The sequence below is a fragment of the Hyaena hyaena genome, unplaced genomic scaffold (genome assembly GCF_003009895.1).
Source record: "Hyaena hyaena isolate Hyena2069 unplaced genomic scaffold, ASM300989v1 scaffold_784, whole genome shotgun sequence".
NCBI classification, from domain to species: Eukaryota; Metazoa; Chordata; class Mammalia; order Carnivora; family Hyaenidae; genus Hyaena; species Hyaena hyaena.
In genome coordinates, this window is record NW_024081419.1 from 171,319 (window position 1) to 191,968 (window position 20,650).

The 20,650-nt window shown below is 37.1% G+C and overlaps 1 long non-coding RNA gene across 1 annotated transcript; it reads left to right on the plus strand.

The window, feature by feature from the left end:
* The first annotated feature begins 1,763 nt into the window (after positions 1-1,763).
* Positions 1,764-14,519, plus strand: LOC120221580. Its single transcript, XR_005525836.1, has 3 exons — positions 1,764-1,970; positions 12,698-12,760; positions 14,270-14,519. It is a non-coding gene; the product is annotated as an uncharacterized LOC120221580 (long non-coding RNA).
* The last annotated feature ends 6,131 nt before the right edge of the window (positions 14,520-20,650 follow it).

The following is a 20,650-nucleotide window of genomic DNA, read 5'->3' on the forward strand; positions in this document are numbered from 1 at the left end:
GTTCTGTCATAAAAGCAAAAAGAAGAGAGATTTTAAAATGAACGATGCCAAGAATTAGAGAAAATATTGTTGTATTTTCACATAGAAACTAAGAGCAGACTTAAGTGATCCTAGATTTTTATGATTGGATTGAAATAATTATTACTTCAAGTAACTTTTATACTTTTGATAAATATTGGAAAATAACCTAAATTATATAGCTATATTTTGTTAGTAAAGAACATTTTCATAAAACACATCAAATAGTAGCTTCAGAACACCACCAAGGAAGGAGCAATTAAAAAAAAAACAGTGTCTTTGGATTTTTGTTAATATTTATTTTGAAGTCTCAAATCTATGCTCCCTAGTAAGAATGCATCACCACCTTGTGGAAATTCCTTCAAACTACAGACACATGATCCCATGTTCCAGATGAATTCAACAGACTAGTAGATCAAAGTATTTTATTTCCATTTAATTTAATTTGACTGTTATTTCTATGTAGTTCACAATCCAGTATCAGTCTCTCTACTCTTCTTCGCTCTTCAAAGCTAGACTTATCTTTGCACCTGCTTGGTTCACTTTCCCACCTGATGCTTCGCAACCACTTAAAATATCATAACTTCTAAAGCAAATTCTTCATAATACTTCTATTTAAATTAGTGGACACTCATATCGTGTCCAGTCATCCAAGCTAAAAATTTTAGCGTTCTTTGACTTATAAAAATCTCCCATAAAATTCCACTCCAACTTAAAATTAATTGCTAAATGCTATTAGATATAATACCTTAATTTCTTTCCCAATTATCCTCTTCTTTTTATTTCTACTAACAAAATCCTAGTTTATACCTTCAAAATTGTATACGTTGGCCATTTTAAGTCTTATTCTAGTCTTTGTGCTTCTATTCTCTTCTTCCCCCGTTGCTACTGCTAATGCTGAATCTCTCCCCCTTGTTACTCAGTTTACTTGATTTAAACTGTTTTAGGCATGATGGTTTCTACTAGTCTTATCAGTGTCTGTATGTTCCTTTCCTTCTTTCCTACCAGTGTGCTGAACACCTGATGTTCCAACCATACTCTCTACTTACTATGTCCCAAATATGCTCTACTGCTTTCTTACCTCTCCTCCTAACCTCATACTTCCTCTCTTTGGTATGCCCTTACAGCATATCTGGATTTCAAAATCCTTGTGAGTTCGAATAAATTGTTTAAACATTTCTGCAGTGAAGTTTAGCAAATTTGAAGACAGTTTTCAGAAAAACAGTTCTTTTCATACTGAAAATGTATTCCAATCTGGATACACAGGCATAATGGGCATTCATTTGGCAAGCTAGGTAGCTAAATCCATATTGGTAATGATTGGCATTAAAAAAAAAAAAAGTAGACATATGAAGGAAGAGAGTATCTCCTCATATATCTTAATTTTGACTCACATAGTTTGCTATATACCTTTTGTTCCTTCTATGTAAAATACTGAACAGCTGTTTAATAGAGCTTAACAAGCATTTTGATCTTTCCACTTTGGTATCCTGAATCTCCTTACTGACTAACTTTACATTTTAATCAAATGAATTTTAATCTTTTTCAAAAGAGTCATGCATATAACTTTAGCATTTCAAGAGATGTTTCTGTATACTGGACAAAACAATATAGGGTGAGTTGATGACTGGTCATAGGACAGCAGGTCTGGGTGATGACTAGGGCTTGGCATATGTTTAGAATCAATGAGATCACAATTGGAACAGGGGTTTCCAAGAGATATGGTGGGACTGTGAGGAGGCAAAATAGATCACTTTTAAGCAAAATGTAGTAGAGACAGATCAGATAAGCAGTATCCAGAAGAAGATTAAACAAAGGAGGCAGTCTTTCATCAAGTTTTTAAGCAGCACCAGGGAGAGCTCCCAGCAAATGGCAGTCTCCACTTGCAGGAAACTGATGATGTGTTCTTTTACCACTGGCTAGGAAATTTTTAGATGGACCTGATACCCAAGGTAATCTATCTGAAAGCATAGATCTCTGGCCTGTCTAGTCAGATCTCAATCCTCAGTGAATGAGGCTTTATTCTCATAAATCTAAAAATTATTGGTGTACTAACCCGGGTTGATTTGGAGCTTGAGTTAGAAGATTAATATTAGTGGAAAGAGATTCTCCTAAAGTCTCAAGTTCATTGTGGTCAGTTCCCCAACCCCCATCATATAATCATGCTAGAGAAATGAGCTGAAGAGAGTCACCTGGCTCAAATTTATACCCTCCTTCGCAGGGTAGCCCACAGCCAGGTAACTCTTTTCCTAACTTAGAACAACTCTGAAGAGCCAGTAAAACTTCAAGCCTTTCATGGGGTCACCTGAAGCTTCACTGGGACTGTACCATAGCCCAACTTCTTATTTAGCTTAGTCCTGCTTCGTTCTCTTCTCCCACAAATGTTGACTCTGAGAATACCTACCATGGAAAAGACGCTAAACAACCAGACAGACAGAATAATTCAGCTAGTTCTATCTAATCTAAATTCATCATTAACTATCACAGTGCTGACACAATTGGCACATAAATATAGTAGCCATGGTGGCAGAGACGGAGGCTAAGCATGGGCTATAGATCATGGGTTCTCCTCACCAAAGCTCATACTGCTACTGTTGTAGCAGAATTCCAACCTGTTAGCAACAGAGACCAATGATGAGCACCTCATGACACTATCACTTGAAGAAAATAATTAGTCATTTGGTGGAAAGGCTATTATATTTGATCCTTTCTACCATGTTAAGGAGCATCGATATACCTTGTCGGTAACTGACATGTATTCCAAGTGTGAGTGTGGCTTTATTGTCCATAGTTTTAACTAATACCATCCTTCAAGGGCTTACAGAATGTCTGCTACACTAACACACCATCTGTTATAACTTTTCATCAGATATTTGGGTCCACTTCACAACATAGGATGTATGATAGTCCATGATCATGAAGTCCCTTGGTCCTGTCACATATTACACATGCAGTGGCTTATGGCCTCATTGAGTATGTAATGACTTATCAAAAGCACAGCTAAGGTGACAGCTTGAAGACATTACCCAGCAAGGATAATAGTATTATTCTGCAGGACACAGTATACACAGTGAACAAATGACTATTATAGAATGCAACAAACCCAACAGATAGAATGCATAAGTCTGAGAACCACATAATAGAAGTAAGCAGTGGCCCTGCTTACCACTGTTTTCAGTGGCCCACTTGAAGAACTTGTGCTTCCTAAATCTGCAACTCTGTCACCAAGGGACACACAAAGGTCACAATAAACTTTAAACTACAGCTATTGCCTAGACACTCCAGGTTCCTCATTCCAAGGTACCAGGAGGCAAGAAGAGAAATTGCCATCCAGGCAGGAATAACTGACTCACCTCATCAAGAGCGGGTAGAGCTTCCATTACACAATACAGATAAGGGAGAATGAATAGGTGTGACATTCAGGCTGTTAAGTGGGACGTCTCATGGCTACGTACAACAGCCTCAAAAGACCATGATAACCAGGAACGTGGACCCTTTAGGGATAAGGGCTTGGTCATCCCACCAGATAAGCCATCCAAAGCAGCAGAGTTGCTAACTAAGGATAAGGCAATCTAGAATAGACAATAAAGGAGGGAGAGCCTAAGTATCCACTGGAGCCTGGAGACCTGCTGCAGCTGCAGATCAACTTTCTCTTATCTGTCCTCCTAAGAAAAAGAGTCCCACCAGAGTCTTGAATGAGTTACATGTGGAAACAAGTCACTCAAGGGTTGGGGGTTGGACTGTCAGGGAAGCTGTGATGTCCTTCTCAAATCCATCTTCAAAATGGAAGAAATGATTTTTCACCTGCTACGAAGATGACTGAAGGCTCTTCTATCTGTTCTCATCTCCTTAAGAATTACCACAAGCTTAAGAGAGCCATGTTGCCTCTCACAGCAGCCCATATCCAATGACTGGTAACCATGGAGTTATAAGGGCTAGGCCTCTTCACCTTATCTTGGGACAGCCTAGAAGGGCCCAGCTCCAAGCAGCCCCCAAGGCTGGCTGAAGCCTTAGTTACATTTGCATCACCACCCAACTTTCCCTGCTTCCAAACCCTGCTTCCATCCTTTCCTAAGAACAAAGTTCTTGCATACTAATCTTCCATTTTAAAGTCTGCTTCCTCGGGCACTCGATTGATGACCTTTATTAACAGTAGGTGGATCAGATATAAACTTCTGTTAATGTCTAAAACAGGCATAACTTCATGGTCTGTGAAAAAAAATTCCAATTCTTTCATGAGTATTTAGTTATATCATCAATGTGTTCAGTTGATGGACATGTATAAGCTCTCTGAACTGACTCTCATTTTTACCCAATAGAATTATAGATATATAAATTTTAAAACATCCTTAATTTTTTGGAAAATATCTTAATTCTGAAGAGAACTGAAGTTGTAACGCTTTAATGTCTATAATCCTAGACATATTTAGTATATGTGTATAGTATATATATAGTATAATTTTTGATAAATGTATCCCAAGTTTTAGTTTCAGGAAGATCATTACTCAAGTACAGCAAACTATGATCTGTCTGATCAGGACAAGGAATGTGTTGATTAATCATATTCTCCTTCATAGAGATTCCATATGTACTACATTTGAATTAGCAATTTTCAAATGATTCAAACATATCGATATACATTTAATATCCAGGTGACTCTGAAAATAATCTAATACCTTTTTTAAATGAGTCAAAAGTCATTTTAGGATCCTCTTACTTTACAGGTTTACCAATATAGATACTGTAATTTAGACTTGCAGGAACAATTGCTAAGAAATACTTCCTATACATCTCCTGGTAGACCCCAGAATGACTATTATACTGTCATAACACATTTTGAACCACATATTCTAGGTGAAAAGACCACCAGAGACCAGAATGCTATCCTTTAACTGTAGCCCACAGTCATAAGAAAAATAGATGAGGTGTCTGTTTAGCTTTCAAGTTATAAACCAGTTGGTCGGTATGTGTGACTTAAGAATAACTGGAGAAAAAAAGTGAACAGTACTTATAAACAAATGCAAAAATGTGATAGGTCGGTGGTGAGTATCATGTGTACCTTTCCCTTCTGCTCCATGGAAATCACTGTCAATGAGCACCTCCTTCATTAGCATCTTTGTTCACAAAAGAATACAAGGTTGTTCTGATGTATTTCCTCTGAACAACTACAACTCACTTTATGAATACATCTGACATGCACTCAGTATCATTGCAGCACTCACCCTACCTAGTTGTCAAGGAAACAGACATCACCATCACTTAGGAAGTAGTGAAAAGAAATCTGTAAAAGAACAGAAATGTATTGTATATTGCAGGGTAAGAGTTTCTTTCTCTGAAGGAGAATTTGATGAGTTTCCTATTTTAATGAATTGAACTCAAACTCACTGCAAAGCATAAAATCTGAGCATGACAAATAAGATGCTAAAAACAATGCTCACTGATGGCAGAATAATAACAAGGGTGAATTGGCTTTATATTTACAGATAGATTTATTACAGAGTATATTCATTATACCCAACATAAGGTATGCTATGTCACATCTGAAAATTACTAAACTGGCTTAATTTAGTGAATTTGTCACTTTTTAAAAAAAAATTAGCAATTACAAACAAATATATAAACAGTTGACTAAATGCAACTAATTCATTTCAAGCTGTAAATCTATTTGCTTGGGAGATGTGTTTTTGTTAAAGTCAATATATTGAAATGATTAAGAACTCTGCTTTTAATTCAAATATCCTTGGGCCGCCTGGGTGGCTCAGTCAGTTAAGCGTCGAACTTCGGCTCAGGTCATGATCTCACGGTTCGTGGGTTCAAGCCCTGTGTTGGGTTCTGTGCTGACAGGTAACTCAGAGCCTGGAGCCTGCTTCGGATTCTGTGTCTCCCTCTCTCTCTGACCCTCCCCTGTTCCCTGTTCATGCTGTCTCTCTCTCTCAGGAAAAAAAATAAATTAAATAAATTAAAAAAATTCAAATATCCTTGTAATCAAACTGCAGCCTATTTACAAAAGGAGAGAAAAAGATGGCCCATTCAGAGGGGTTTAAATGAAAATAATGGGATTATTTACAGAGGTGTGGGGAAGTTGAAAGAAAATAATAACAGATGGTGAAGAACCCCAGGACCAGCAAAAATGAAAGTTTCTTGAGAACTCCCAAGTACTCAAGAAATGGTATTCCCAGAATTTGGTTAGAGTAAAAAGAATACCCAACAGAAACAACAGCTACTTAGGAAAGCAGACCCTCTATGCAGCAGGGCAGGAAGGGAGAGGGAGTGTAGAGTAATGAAAAGTAACACCATTTTTCTCTTCTTGCGCCATCAAGGTTGCTGAGCTTTCCCTTTCGTTGAAGCCAATCAGAAGTCAGAGAAAAAGAGAGCCTGGATGATGTAGTGTGTATAGTTCAACCTCCCAGAGCAAAGCAGAGTGGAAAACTGATCTAGGGAAGCAAATGGAAAATAATATCCAACATATCCTCTTATTAGTTATATTACCAGAGACATATTACTTCATCTATGTATCTGTTTCATCATCTCTAAAATATACTTGATAAAAGTATCTTTCTTACAGGGATGCCATGGGAGTAATATATGAAAATAGCTAGAAAATCATAACTCAATAAGTCTCACTGATTATTATTTTTCCATGTCAATTTTTTTAAATTAAAAATGTCAAAGTATTCATGCCATGAGATACAGAGAAGGTAACTTGAGAAGTTGAAAATTGAGAAGATATTCAAAACATAAAACCCTAAATATATACAACCATGTTAACATTAAACAGAATAGTAGCTTGACATTTTTTGCATTCTTCAAAAAAGAATTACTTTTCAAGTTATAAAAAGTAATTCGTTATTAGTTATAAAATGCATAAACACATTTCCTAGTTTTGATCTCCCTATAGCGGAGACATTAATTTCTTTCACATTAATAGCTTTTGCGGTCTGTGGTCTACAGACAGAAAGAGGGCTCCCCAAAGATGTCCATGTCCATATCCTAATCCTATCCTGGGAATACCTTACTTTACTTTGTAAAAGGGATTTTGCTGATAGGATTAAGTTAAGGATTTTGAAATGAAGAGATTATCCTGGATTACTCTGGTGGGCTCAAGGTAACCATAAGGGTCCTTAGGAGAGGAAGGCAAGAGGGTCAGGGGGAGAGAAATTGCTGAGATGACGGGAGCAGAGGCTGGAGTGATTAGAGGAAGGGATCGGGGTCTCTAGGAACGCACACAGACTCTAGAACTGGAAAAGGCAAGGGAACTAACTTCCCCCTAGAGCCTCAGGAAGGAATGCAGCCCTGTAGACACCTTAAATTTAGGACTTTTGACTTTCAGAATTGGAAGATAATACATTTGTGTTTTATTAAGCCACTAAATTTGTGGTATTTTGTTACAATAGAAATTTTAAAAAGCAAAGAAACTAATGTAGGGTCTGGGCTAATTGTTTCTCTCCGGCTTCCTAGATGCATTTTCTGTCTTTCTCCATCTTGATCTGTGCCACAAAAGGCTCACTTTTGGCTTCTAGCTGAGATCAACGAAAGGAAGGTAGTGGCTGGCAATGGGAAGCCTGGAAGACAGAGGCCAGCATATTTATCCTTACATGACCACCCAATCACTGCCATTTTGGCCATTGGCATCCGGCCTTTCAAAGCTTCCAGGATCCAAGGCACAGGGATGATGATAACTCCCCACTGTTGCTAGTCCCAGATGTTTTACTACCCTGTTGTTTCCTCTAACCCTCACCACACCTCCCTAAATAGTCTCTTCATTAATAACTCTCATTAAACCCTTTGAGTATGCCATCTCTTTGCTGCCAGATACACTGTCCAATTCAATACAAAGTATCTGTTTCATAACTATTCATTTAAAAGTTTAATTAATGGGGTCTTAAATTGTCCTTGAGATGCTCTGAAGGAATCCCAAGCATAAGAAAGTTTGCCAGGACAATAGTCTATCAGTAATTACAATTTTAAGTTGTTCATTTTTCTAACTGAATTATAACATCTGTCCCCACTAAAGAGAAACAAAATCCTCACCCATTAAGACAACAACAACAACACACATGTATAGTGGCTATTCATATTTGCATACACAAAGTAACATTTACAAAAAATGTTACAAAAATACCTTCAAAGAGAGAAAAAGGTGTTCCAGACACTTTTAAAACTAATTAGCAATGGCAGACAGAAGAATAGAGACATTTTTCATAAGGTAATATAATTCACTGCAGTATTGAAGGTCAATTAGATGTACAGATCATTACAGGAATAAATAAATGGTAAGAAGAATTTAATTTTAAAAGTATATGTGCCCATTAGGAGCACATTTGTTTTATTTATAGTCTATAAAACCTATTACCATGGCTGTTTTTAGAAACTATATCAGTGAAATGCCAAATATCTGGACTGATCAAAAATACTTAGTCAATCTTCTGGAAATTTGCTAATATGGAAAATAAATATCCAAATGACTGATATCCAAAATGCATTTATCACTTTACATCTGGCTCCTTTATACTGTGTGTATACATAGATCAACTTAATTATGACCAAGTAAGAGCTGGGTTAAAGTTGCTAATAGAAGGAACTTTCCTCTGTATGTAAATCACGTACTTTCACACTTCACTGAATTAGATAAATTAGGGAAAGCAATAAAATGAATAATTTTTAAAACGCTCCACCAGTGCCCTCAAATTGGTTAAATAACTGTACTTGATGCAAATCTTGAAGTTCTTTCTCCATCTTGCAAATCATCAAACCCTACAGAATAATTTCTGCTATAGGCAGATGATGAAAGATTGTGGGAAATAAAGCTAAAGTTCCCCACCGAGTGGGCTTGAGATTTTTCACATAAATTAAAATTGGTTGTGATTACCATTTTGCTATAAGTTTGACCTCTTCTCACTTTACTCATGGATGAATGTCACAAAGAACAGAGGACTGGGGATGGCGCAATACACATTACTGCTCCTGGAAATACCACAAAGAGTCTTAGATACAGAGACACAATAGTGTCAGTTCTATATTCTCACTGAAACAAAGATACAAGAGCAGGCTTCACTCTCTAGATAATGCATATTTTAAAAATGCCTCAAATCAAAGGATTATAAAAATACAAAACTAATTAAATATGCATACGAAGGTTATAATTTTAGCACTTGCTTTTCGCTATAAAATAGGTTCCTTTTTCTAAAGCATATTAAGAACAGAAAAGATTTATTATGCTCATGTTGTATGAATTAAACACTTGTATGAACTGCACTGAGCTGCCTTCATTAGACTTAAGGGTACTTGTTAGTAAAACATAATGTGCTTGAAGTACATACATATGTGTGAACGCTTGCATTTCCAAGGCCAGTTTAACATTTTTATACAATTTTATAATAAATAATTTATACTTTTTAAGAGAACTAAGATGGGACTCTAATCAATATATATGATAATTAGTCTGTCTTTGGTATGAGGTATTAGCTTCTCTTTAAATTGATGTGTACTGTATTATAATATGTCTGCAATCTAAGTTATAAGGTTGTGATATTATATAACACATTACATCATGGATAGTGCTTACAAAATCTATGCATAGCATTTATGAATACGGGCTCATATTAGTATCTATTGGCATATTACATACATACATTTAGACATATATATATATAGATACATATATGTGCACATATACACACATATATACATATATATGTACATATATGTATGTATGTCTATATATAAAACTTGCCTGGCATTGCTAAGAAAAAAATAAAGCTACATATTTCTACCTGGCTAGAAAACATATAACCATCAGCAGATTATTAACTAGCAATTAATTCTTAGTGTACTTCCTTCCCATTCTTTTTTTAAAAATTTTTTAATGTTTATTTATTTTTGAGAGATAGACAGAATGTGAGCAGGGGAAGGGCAGAAAGAGAAGCAGACACAGGATCTGAAGCAGGCTCCAGGCTCTGAGCTAGCTGTCAGCACAGAGCCCAACGCGGGGCTCGAACCCACGAACTGTGAGATCATGACCTGAGCCGAAGTTGGCCGCTTAACCGACTGAGCCACTCAGGTGCCCCACTTCCTTCCCATTCATAAGCCTTTTGCCATCTGAAAAGAAACAGATCTACTATATCCTTCCTAATGGTACTATCACTGCCACCAGTGATAATAACTATGTGTAAACACATTTTCTGTAACACATTATTACTATAACTATAGTAATAATAATGATGATGATGATAATGCTATCACTACTGCTGTCACTACAGTGCCTATAAAATCAATCTGCTTGGTATTTATGAACTATTTTCATATCAATTATCTTATTTCTTTCACATCAACCTTGTGATGTGAAAATATAGTCTTTAATGTTGAGGCATAGACGTATGCATTGAAGGTGGTAGAATAGGAAAATTAGATTTATTTGTCTCCTTATCTCTTGCAACTAAGACTTCCACTTTACTCTCTCTATCAGTAGGCCTTCTATGCATGTCTTTAGGAAATCTGAAGCAAGTATCTTCGAAATGCTTTTTCTGGGTTGGTGCTTGACAACCAACCAAACTTCAGCTGATGTGGGCCTGCCTCAATCCACCAGAAGCATCAACTGAGAACAATGTGGGTACCTTAAGGGCCAAACAGAAGTAGGGAACAAACAAAGAACGGATAAACCAAGGCTAAGAGAATGTGCCCTACTGTGTGATAGTCCAGATCACCTGGTTGGGCACGTGAACTCAGTCCGAACCGGCATGGGCATCCCAATGACTCTCACAGAGTTCAGAGTTTGGCAGGATATCTTCTCAAGCAACCTGGCAATGGTATCGAAAGATGTAGAAAGTGCTAAGAATCACTTGCTTCATCATGGTGCCTTCTCAAGGGGCAGCAATGCCCGTTCCCTTTCCTTCTGATTCACCAGGTGACCTGGATATGAAGCAACATTTCAGTTTACAGATTGCAGGAGACAAGTGTATAAAACACCCGGCAAGAACAAGGACCAAGAAACTGAAAAATGAATTTGGTGCCCTTTTGGCTGCTAAGCTGGTCGATGGTAATTGCTTACTCACCTCAAGCAAGAACTTGATGTAAATGCATGTTCTATGGCATCTTTCCAGGAGTTACAGAGAGGAAAGAAGGTGCAGTATTGTGCTTACATTACACCTTTTTCAACAACATTAAGTGGAAAGATTTGTGGAAGATTTCATCCTTTGAATACTGAAATTCAATCCAAACACTCAAAGATAACTTTCATTTTCTGACTTTCCCCCCAAGAAATTACAAGTTATCCTAACTAATTTAGACAAGCAACCCACATTTCCTTTCAGATAACTCTGTAATTATTTTGTAGACAAGGCTTGTAACACTTACTTGAAAGACTAGAAATCTGAGAAATGCACAATTCTCTAGCTGGAACTTCAGAAGGAATTCGGAAAGGGCCTCCTTCTCTAATAAATGGTTATTCAACCAGTGGGTAGAATCTCACTTCCTCCAACTTTAGGGAGAAACTCACCATAGACTAAACCTATTTTGGGCCAAGGACATTTTGATGAATAGATAATAAGAGACTTTCTGTAAATGCTAGAAGAGAGTTGAACTGTTCTTCATTTTGTCTCAGTTAGAAGTATTTATTTGCCCACCCAAAAAGCTTCCCAAAATATAGCTTATTGAGATTATTAAAAAAGATAAATATTTAGAAGGACACAACATACGCAACATATTTTTAGAAAATGTTGTTGATATTAGCAGCGGCAGCTGGTTGTTTATTTTATACAATTTTGAAACAAAGACCAATCGGGATAAATCCTACAAGTTCTCACTAATATACTGATTCAGGATATGATAGTTAATAATGCTTTCTTTTAACAAAGTAGATATTAGCTATTAGATATTATGTATTATAAGCAGATCAATGGATATCTTTAGAATAATACTTTCTCTTAAGTATACATATATATGATACACATGTAAAACCTGTATCTCATACATGTATGTATGTATGCATCCCATCAACATAGGCCATTTCAAACAACACTGAAATGTCTTGAAATAAAGTCTAGAATTATTAACTACATTATGTTCCTACATATATAATTATATGTGTCATGGATAGATTATGGGTGATCTATCCCCAATTCAATGCAATATGACACAACATTGTGTGTTGGAAAGAATTTAAAGTATTTGTGTCTTGGTTTGGTGATTTTGGGGGAGGAGTCGAGGAAATGGAGGTTTGCTTTAAATAGGGATAATTCTATGATTAGGTATCTTAACAAATCTTTTCTAGACGGAGGGAATACTAGAAAAAAATAAAGCTGTAAGGAAGCATCAATCATTTAAATTAACCAGGAGACGTTTGACATTTCTGTGGTTGGCACAGCACCCCATGCTTAGACAAAACTATCCAGTGGTCTTTTTCTTTACAGTCACAGAGAACCCTCACTTCATGATGACAGTCGGTGATACTGTTTTGGTGGGTCAAACAGGAGAAAACTGCATCTTAGCTGGGAGGGCTAAGTAAGCTCCTAACAACTAGCAGTACTGAGGGCCATTTGTAAGTGTCAGACCAAGTTCCTTAATGTCAGCAGCTACTTTTCTCTAGAAATAAATCTCTAGAGATATTCTATTTTCCTTCCGGAATGCCTTCCTTCTAGAAAAGATTTACCTTCTAATACCATTTTACTAACGAATTCCACAGTTCTCCATGGTGTGCAGTCTCCCTTGCTGCAATGAACAATAAACTCAGCCTGTTTGACTCCAGGTAAATTCCTAATGGTCTATTGTTGGGAAGGTATTAACGTACTTGAACATTTCATAACAATATCATGTGATGTGATTTTTTTGTTTATGTTTTATTAATTTTATTAATTTAATTTTGAAAAAGAGAGACAGAGACAGACAGACAGACAGAGCACAAGCAGAGGAGGGGCAAAGGGAGAGGGAGACAAAGAATCTGAAGCAGGCTCGAGACTCTGAGCTGTTAACACAGAGTATAAGGTGGTGCTTGAACACACAAACCATGAAATCATGACCCGAGCCGAGGTCAGATGCTTACCCTGACTGAACCACACGGGCTGCCTTGTGTGATTCAATTTTTTTTTTTTTTAAAATGCTTATTTATTTATTTTGAGGGACAGAGAGAGAGGAAGAGAGAGAGAGAGAGAGAGAGCATGCACACCTGTGTGCCCAAGCTGGGGAGGGTCAGAGACAGAGGAAGAGTGAGAGAGTGAGAGAGAGAATCCCAAGCAGGCTTCATGCTAGCGCAGAGTTCGACTCAGGGCTCAATCCCATGACCATGAGACTATGACCTGAGCTGAAATCAAGAGTCAGATGCTTAACTGAGCTACTCAGGCTCAATTTTTAATAATTATAGATATGTATATTTATAAATATATAATTATATGTTTTATTTTATGTATATATATAGAGAGAAGAGGGCTTTCACTTTTTACTCTTTTTAACTTACATATTTAATTAACATGTTTTTGTATTAATTTTGAAATTTCTTTTATTTTAAGTTTATTTATTTTGAAAGAGAGAGAGAGAGAGAGAGTGGTGAGGAGGGGCAGAGAGAGAGGAAGAGAAAGACAGTCTTAAGCAGACTCTGCACTGTGAGCGCAGAACTCAATGCAGGGCTTGAACTCACAAACCATGAGATCATGACCTGAGCTGAAATCAAGAGTTGGATACTTAACCCACTGAGCCACCTAGCACCCCTGAAATCACTTTTATTTTTACCTAATTATTCTTTTTGTATATTTTCTCTTATGTCTCCAGATCTTGTTAACAGTTAGAAATTGTATTGGTTGGAGGCAAGAGAGATATCCCTATCTATCTGGCCAAAGAAATGAGGGGTTGTTTCACTGAATGTAAAGGAAACCCATGTGTAGAGCATGGTGGTAAACAGAACTCTAAGATGGCCTCCACACTTCTCACCTCCTGATACACTTACCTTTTGAATGTGGATAGGACCTGTAAATATGATGGGACGTCACTCTTACGATTAGAATACAGTATGTGCGAAAGATGAAAGGACTTTGCAGATGTAATTGAGAACCAAAACCAGTTGTTTTTTTAAATTAATCAAAAGGGAGATTAGGGGTGACTGAGTGGGTCAGTTGTTAAGCATACAACTGTTGATCTCGGCTCAGGTCATGATCTCACGGTTCGTGGGATCAGGGCCCACGTCGGGCTCCAAGCTGACAGTGCAGAGTCTACTTGAGATTTCCCCCACCCTCCTCTCCCAAGTAAATGAATATTTTTTTAAAAGGGGAGATTATCCTGAGCCACCTGACATCATCAAGCAAAAGCCTTTAAAAGAGGGAATGGGCTCTTTCTGAAGAGAGAGATTCTTCTACTGGCCTTGAAGAAGCTAACAGCCATATTGTGAACTGTGGAGATGGCCATATGGAAAACTCCTGAACTAGATGCTGAGAGTGGTCCCTGACCCAACAGATGGCATGAAGATGGGGACATGAGCCCTATAACTACAATGAAATAAACTATGCCAATATCCTGAATGATCTTGGAAGCAGATTCTTTCCCCAGGCAACACTCTTGATGAAAATGCTGGCTGGCTGACACCGTGACTGGAACCTTGTAAGACCCTCAACAAAGGACTCAGACCTATAGATTCATGACCCAAGCAAACTGTGAGGTAATAGATAGGTGTTGTTTTAAACTGATAAACATGTGGTAATTTGTTAGGCAGCAATCTATAATAAAACAGTTCAGAAATCATATGATGGCTCTAGACAATAATCAGAGGTCCCGACAACTCTTCCATCTACGCATTGTGCGTAGCTCCCTCCTCAAGATTATCCCAACGACACAAAATGGCTGCTGGAACTCAGGCCACAATGCCAGTTTCTAATAAAGAAGAAGAGAGAAAAAAAGGGGTGCCTGGGTGGCTCAGTCATTTGGGCTTTTGACACTTGATTTCGGCTCAGGTCATGATCTCACAGTCACAAGATCACGCCCCACATTGGGCTCTGTGCTGACAGTGTGTAGCCTGCTCAGAATTTTCTCTCTCCCTTTCCCCCTGCCTCTCTCTGGCTCATTCTCTTTCTCTGTCTCTGTATCTCTCAAAATAAACAAACTTTTTTTTGAAAAAGAAGAAAAAATAAGAGCAAGGGAGGTACATGCTAGTTTGTTACCCTTTTAAAAGTAGTTTTCCCAGAAGACTCACACATAAACTTGGGCCTTATTGGCCACTCCTTTCTACAAGAGAGGCTAAGAAATAGAGAGTTTTACCTGGAAATATCTAATAAGCAAGCAAACAGAAATAGAATTCTTTTAGCAGGAAAGAAGGGGCATGGAAATTTGGTGAGCAAATAGCAGCCTCTTCCACAAAGAGAAAAACAAAGGAAAAACACATTTCCTAACATCAGTCTTTCAGTGTCCTTTTATTCTGCTTTAGAACTTTTCTGGTAGGAGATAATTGTCTAAGCATAATGCCTACAGAAGTTCAGAAGCATATTAAAAAGCAAGCTTCTGACCAGAGTACAAAGAAAGGTTTCTAATAAACACTAATAATCTTGATCTTGCTCCATTTCTTCTGCCCCCAAATGCCTCATATCCTTTCCTGTCTTTAACAGCTATTTGTTCACCTACTGGATTCATGCCCTGTCCTGTGGAAAGACCCACAAATATGAGCCACAGGCAAAGAAACTGCCTGATCCTTTCCTTGATCGGAGATGTTTAAGCCCCAAATCCAAAACACGCAGAGAAATAAATAGTATATTTAAGCACCATCATGTTTAAGTCATTTCCCTTTACCCTTCTCTCTGCCTCACAGCAAAGCCTGTGTGTTGCCAAATGATTAGACAGAACGAACATGACTATTTGAGGATCAGATGTGAAGGTCAGCTCATGGCAGTTTAAGTTTACAAGGAAGAAGGGATGACCTAGGAATATTCTGGAGACCCATCCACAAGGGAACGAAAGAGGAAGGTAGCTAACCTGTCTGGGAAGCCTTAGGCTGCAGCCAGGTATTGAAGGCAATGCCCAAAAGGTATAAAGAGCTCAGACATAAATAAGGTTGCCTCTAGGACCCACTGGAAGACAGAACAGAGTGTTCAGGATTTTTTCTCTGGTGAACCAGCCAGCTACTGACATCTGAGGAAATTCAGCCAAAGGCAGCAGGATTCCAACAATCTGGGAGATCATTTGATAGTTCATCAAAGATTTGCAGAAAGCCAATGGTTTATAAGAATGGCACAGAAATGGACTCTCTCCTTAAAAACTTAAGAGTTTCTGGGGATAGTAAAAAGCCTATACCTAAAAAAAGAAAGAAAAGAAAGAAAAGAAAAGACCTATACTTAAACAAAGTACCCAGGGGCCCCTAAAAGTAGAAAGTGATATAAAAAATTACTCCCAAAGTGCTGGAAATTACAGGATTAATTTCACTTTGGGGAAATCAGCATATTTGAGAATCCTTCTTCAAAGTGTATGCTGGGATCCCTAACCCTGATATAGAAGAGGACAGAAAAGTGCCTAAGAATATAGAATTAGGTCACAGAAAATTCATATTGGTATTCTTGAGCAATTACTGACAAAACACCAAGGAGGCTAATGGTTGAGGCATGTTTCTTCTTCTTTCTCTTTAAACACCTGATTTCATCACATACAATGCTGTGCATTTGCCCTCTGCCCTATAATCTCACTGTAAAAAGTATATAGCAATGATAATAATCATAACAATAATAATAAAGATCAAGACAATGTAATACTCAGTCTCTTCCTTGAGATCTATTTTTAATAGCTTTATGAAAGTATAATTGACATATGATAAACCGTACATATTGAAAGTGTATGATTTTGTAGATGGGTTGATAGATATTTGTGAAACTATCACTTCAGTTAAAATAATGGAACTGCAAAAGATATATCACTTCCAAAATTCTTCTGAAGCCCCTGGGCAATCCTTCCTGCTGCTTCTCTCTGTCACCAACCCCCGCCCTCAAGCCCTAATGGATCTGTCACTACACGTTAATCTGTATTTCCTAGAATTTTATATAAGAGGAATCACACAGTGTTCATTTGTTGGTCTTACTTCTTTCACTCAGCATATTTATTTTGGGCTATATCCAGGCAATAGCACATTACAATAGTTCATTTCAGTGTTGAGTGGTATTTCAATGTATACCACTTGTTTTTAGGTCTATCATTTTTGTTTCCTTTTCAACGTCTTTCTTTTTTCTTCCTTATTGTCAGCATGCTTATTATAAAAGCTTTCATAATGGTACAAAAAAGATAAAGAAATGGTAAAAAAAAAATCACCTAAAGAAAGCTTCGGTATTTAAGTTAAAAACCAACAAACAAAACTAAGCAAAAATACCTGAAGACTAAAGAGCCTTTATGAGTGTCAAAGAAGTAAGTCTCTACCAGAGTTAGTAAGTGAGGCTTGATGGAACCAAGGGATGCTATTTCGGTCGTGGTCCCCATGCTTAGAGCCCTGTAAACTGCTTAGGGCTACTTATTCATTCTTCCAAAGGCTGTCACGTAACGTGTTTTGCTTGTACAGAACGCATCTCAGTAAGGAGAGATTATGAAATAAGGCAAGATGCTAAATCTAGAAACACAAGGGGAATATTTAACAAGAAAAATCCTGGAGACCCCCAGGTTAATAGCAACCAATAATCCTTATAAATCAGTAGTACCCCAAAGTTCATGGCATGAGCACAGAGAGAGAATGCAACTTTGATTACCATGTGTTATCAGGAGTTTTTCTACTATTGAACCGCAAATAATTTCTTTTAACATTAAAAATCTTTAGGTGTTCCCCATTGGCCAGGATATACACTCAGCAGCTGCTGCTTTTAGCCTAGCAAAGATCAACCTGACCTTGGCCAATCGGCTTGTACTTTGAAGAGTGTGCTTTGTGAAACACGTGAGTGGAGAAGTATTCATGCTTGGCAGAATTTGCTGTCTCTTTTGCTCAGTATTTTACCATGATTAATCCCCATCCATCTCTCTCTGGTACTGCTGCTACCAATGCTGTCAGTCTCATATTTCTTCTCTATAGCAGACGCCTTTCAAATGTTGCTGGATTCTGGCTGGGTGTGACCTTTTATGGGGCACTGCTGCCTCCTATCAGGCTTTTATGGGCCTGGTGGTTTGTGCACATGTGCAGACATTCTGACCCTGTGACCTCCAGAATAGATTCTATGAGAACAACTATATCTGACCTTTTCAACATTTTGGACACCCAAACTCTCTCAAGTGCATGGGCGTGAAGAATGCTCCCTGGTGGTTTGAGCTTACATTCTTCTCACATCAGAAGAAACCGTCTACCAGAACGTGAAGCCAGGTCAGAAATGCTAACCTAACAGCAATGTTGCCGGCAGCCCTTCAAGTTGCTGGCATGAATTGGAACATAAGGTGGTGTTTTCACATTTCATTCTTCTCTTTATTGTGGTTTAAGTGAGCAGTTCCAAATATATGAATTACACTTTCTGTATAATCCAATCGGTAGAAAAAGCAATGGCTAACAAAACTCCAGAAAACTTTGAAGCAATTTTTTAAAAGTCCTTCTCAGATCTAGTCTTTTCTCTTTTCTGAGTCCAGAATCCTGTTGTTAAATGAGTCTATCTATCTATCATCTATCTATCAATATATCTACATAGATACAGATATAGATGATATAGAGACAGATATAGATATACATATAGATATAGATGTAAAGATAAGAATCAATTTTATGGTATTTCTAGCACTTTTGGTCTGCCTTTTCTGTGCTGTTAGTTTACCAACAGTGAGCTCACTTGTGTCAGCATTGTAGTATACGTTTAAAGATGGAGTGCAACTTTTAGAAACTACCAGTCTACTTTTCACAAAAAAAGAAAGAAACCTTTTAAATCGGAGTTATAAAGCTTTAAATGCCAGATTAAAGTAACTATATAAAGTCTACTTTTTCTCAGTCTTCACCTACTTTCCCAGCCTCCATCTACTACTAATAAAGATCCGGATTCTGCCCTTCAATGCACAGTCTAGGACAGACTGGGTCACTGAAGCCTGTTCCTTTCCTTTGTTTTGCTTGACATTTACCTCACTCTTCTCTTCCCTCAATAAGCTTTCTCTTTACCTTCTCAAAATTGAATACTTTTCCTATCTTAGTCTAACGCCTATTTTCATCCTCTCTTTTGATGGCTGACAAAGTCATGTATGCTCAATTCATTCTCTGCCACCTTATTCAAAAAGAGTGATTTTCCATCCACTCACCTTGTCTTCCACTTTGAGAGCTGTACTCATGTGTCTTCCTCACTGCTGGCATAATTCAAAATAATATATTTGCCCTGGCACAGCATACCAAAGTCACGTCAGCAATTCTGCAATGGCTTGGGTACAGGATTATGGAGAGGCACATCATGTGACATTCGGGACAGCTAAATCAACATCTCCGCATTGGAAGGCATACACCATCAAGACCTATAAGATACGATTTCAATTTTTTCATACACCATACAAAACTCCAAAACCAGTGAAACTATATACAGTGCTTCTCATCACTATCACCAATGGTTTGCCTGGCTCATAAAGAAAGAGTGTGTATAATAAATTCTAAGACTAGGCCAAGACGATAAAATAGCACATTGGACCACATTTCTGAAGTGAGATATAAAGTAATTTGGGTCCTGATATTTAAGTGAAAGTCAGCAGGATGCTAGTTATGAGTAATAATAAAATTTCTGATTTAGCATTATAGTTCAACATGCAATGATCTTTCTAGGCTGTTACGTGTATCTAGGGAGTAGGGAAAGGGTTCTTAAAATATGGCAAAACATCAATTTAGTTAGCTACATTCAAGTAAGAGCATACATCCTATAATAATAGTTCAGTGTTTTTATAACTAGATTGAACTTTCTGATAGGAGACTGAACAGTAACATATTTGTTACACATATGAGTCTCATTATTACATTTTGATAATAGATCCTAAACAGCCATTATGCAAAGTAAAGAAGTTTATACTTGCTCTTTTCCTTCACATTAATTTCTTCTAAATTATGACATGGTGATATTATCTAGTCATACAGTTATATTAACTTTAATATATTAATATTTACATTTAAATAAAGGTGAACACAATATCATCAAATCAAAAAGATTAATTATAGTAATTCCTTCAGCATTATTCGGACCTCTTCAGATTTGATTTTTTGCTGTTATGAGGTAATCAGAGACTTCAGAACAGTTAAACAGTAAAATACAAATTTTAAGTGCACAACTAAAATAAAAGGTGATTGTGCAAAACAGGAGACTTATTGTCTTCTGTTATTAATCTGGAGCAACCTTGTTATGTACCACAATATTGGTGGGATTTCAGTTCTCAGAGTTTCAGATTTTGTTCTCTATAGATACACCTCCTAATATCAGTTTTAAGCCTACTAATTATTTCCTTGAACAGAGGGTGTTATGCGTATTAGAACTAGCATTTCAAACTTTCCTTTATGGCATTAACTTATAATATAAAAATGATGTTGCATTAGCATATAATTGTAAGTATTATACATAAAGGATGTGCTATATACACTTTTGATATATTTCATATAGAAGTGTATAAGGTATATACAATTCATAAACAAAGCCACTTAAAATAGGCGTTTATTACCATTATTATACTTCTACTTAATTAAAAAAAATTTTTTTGG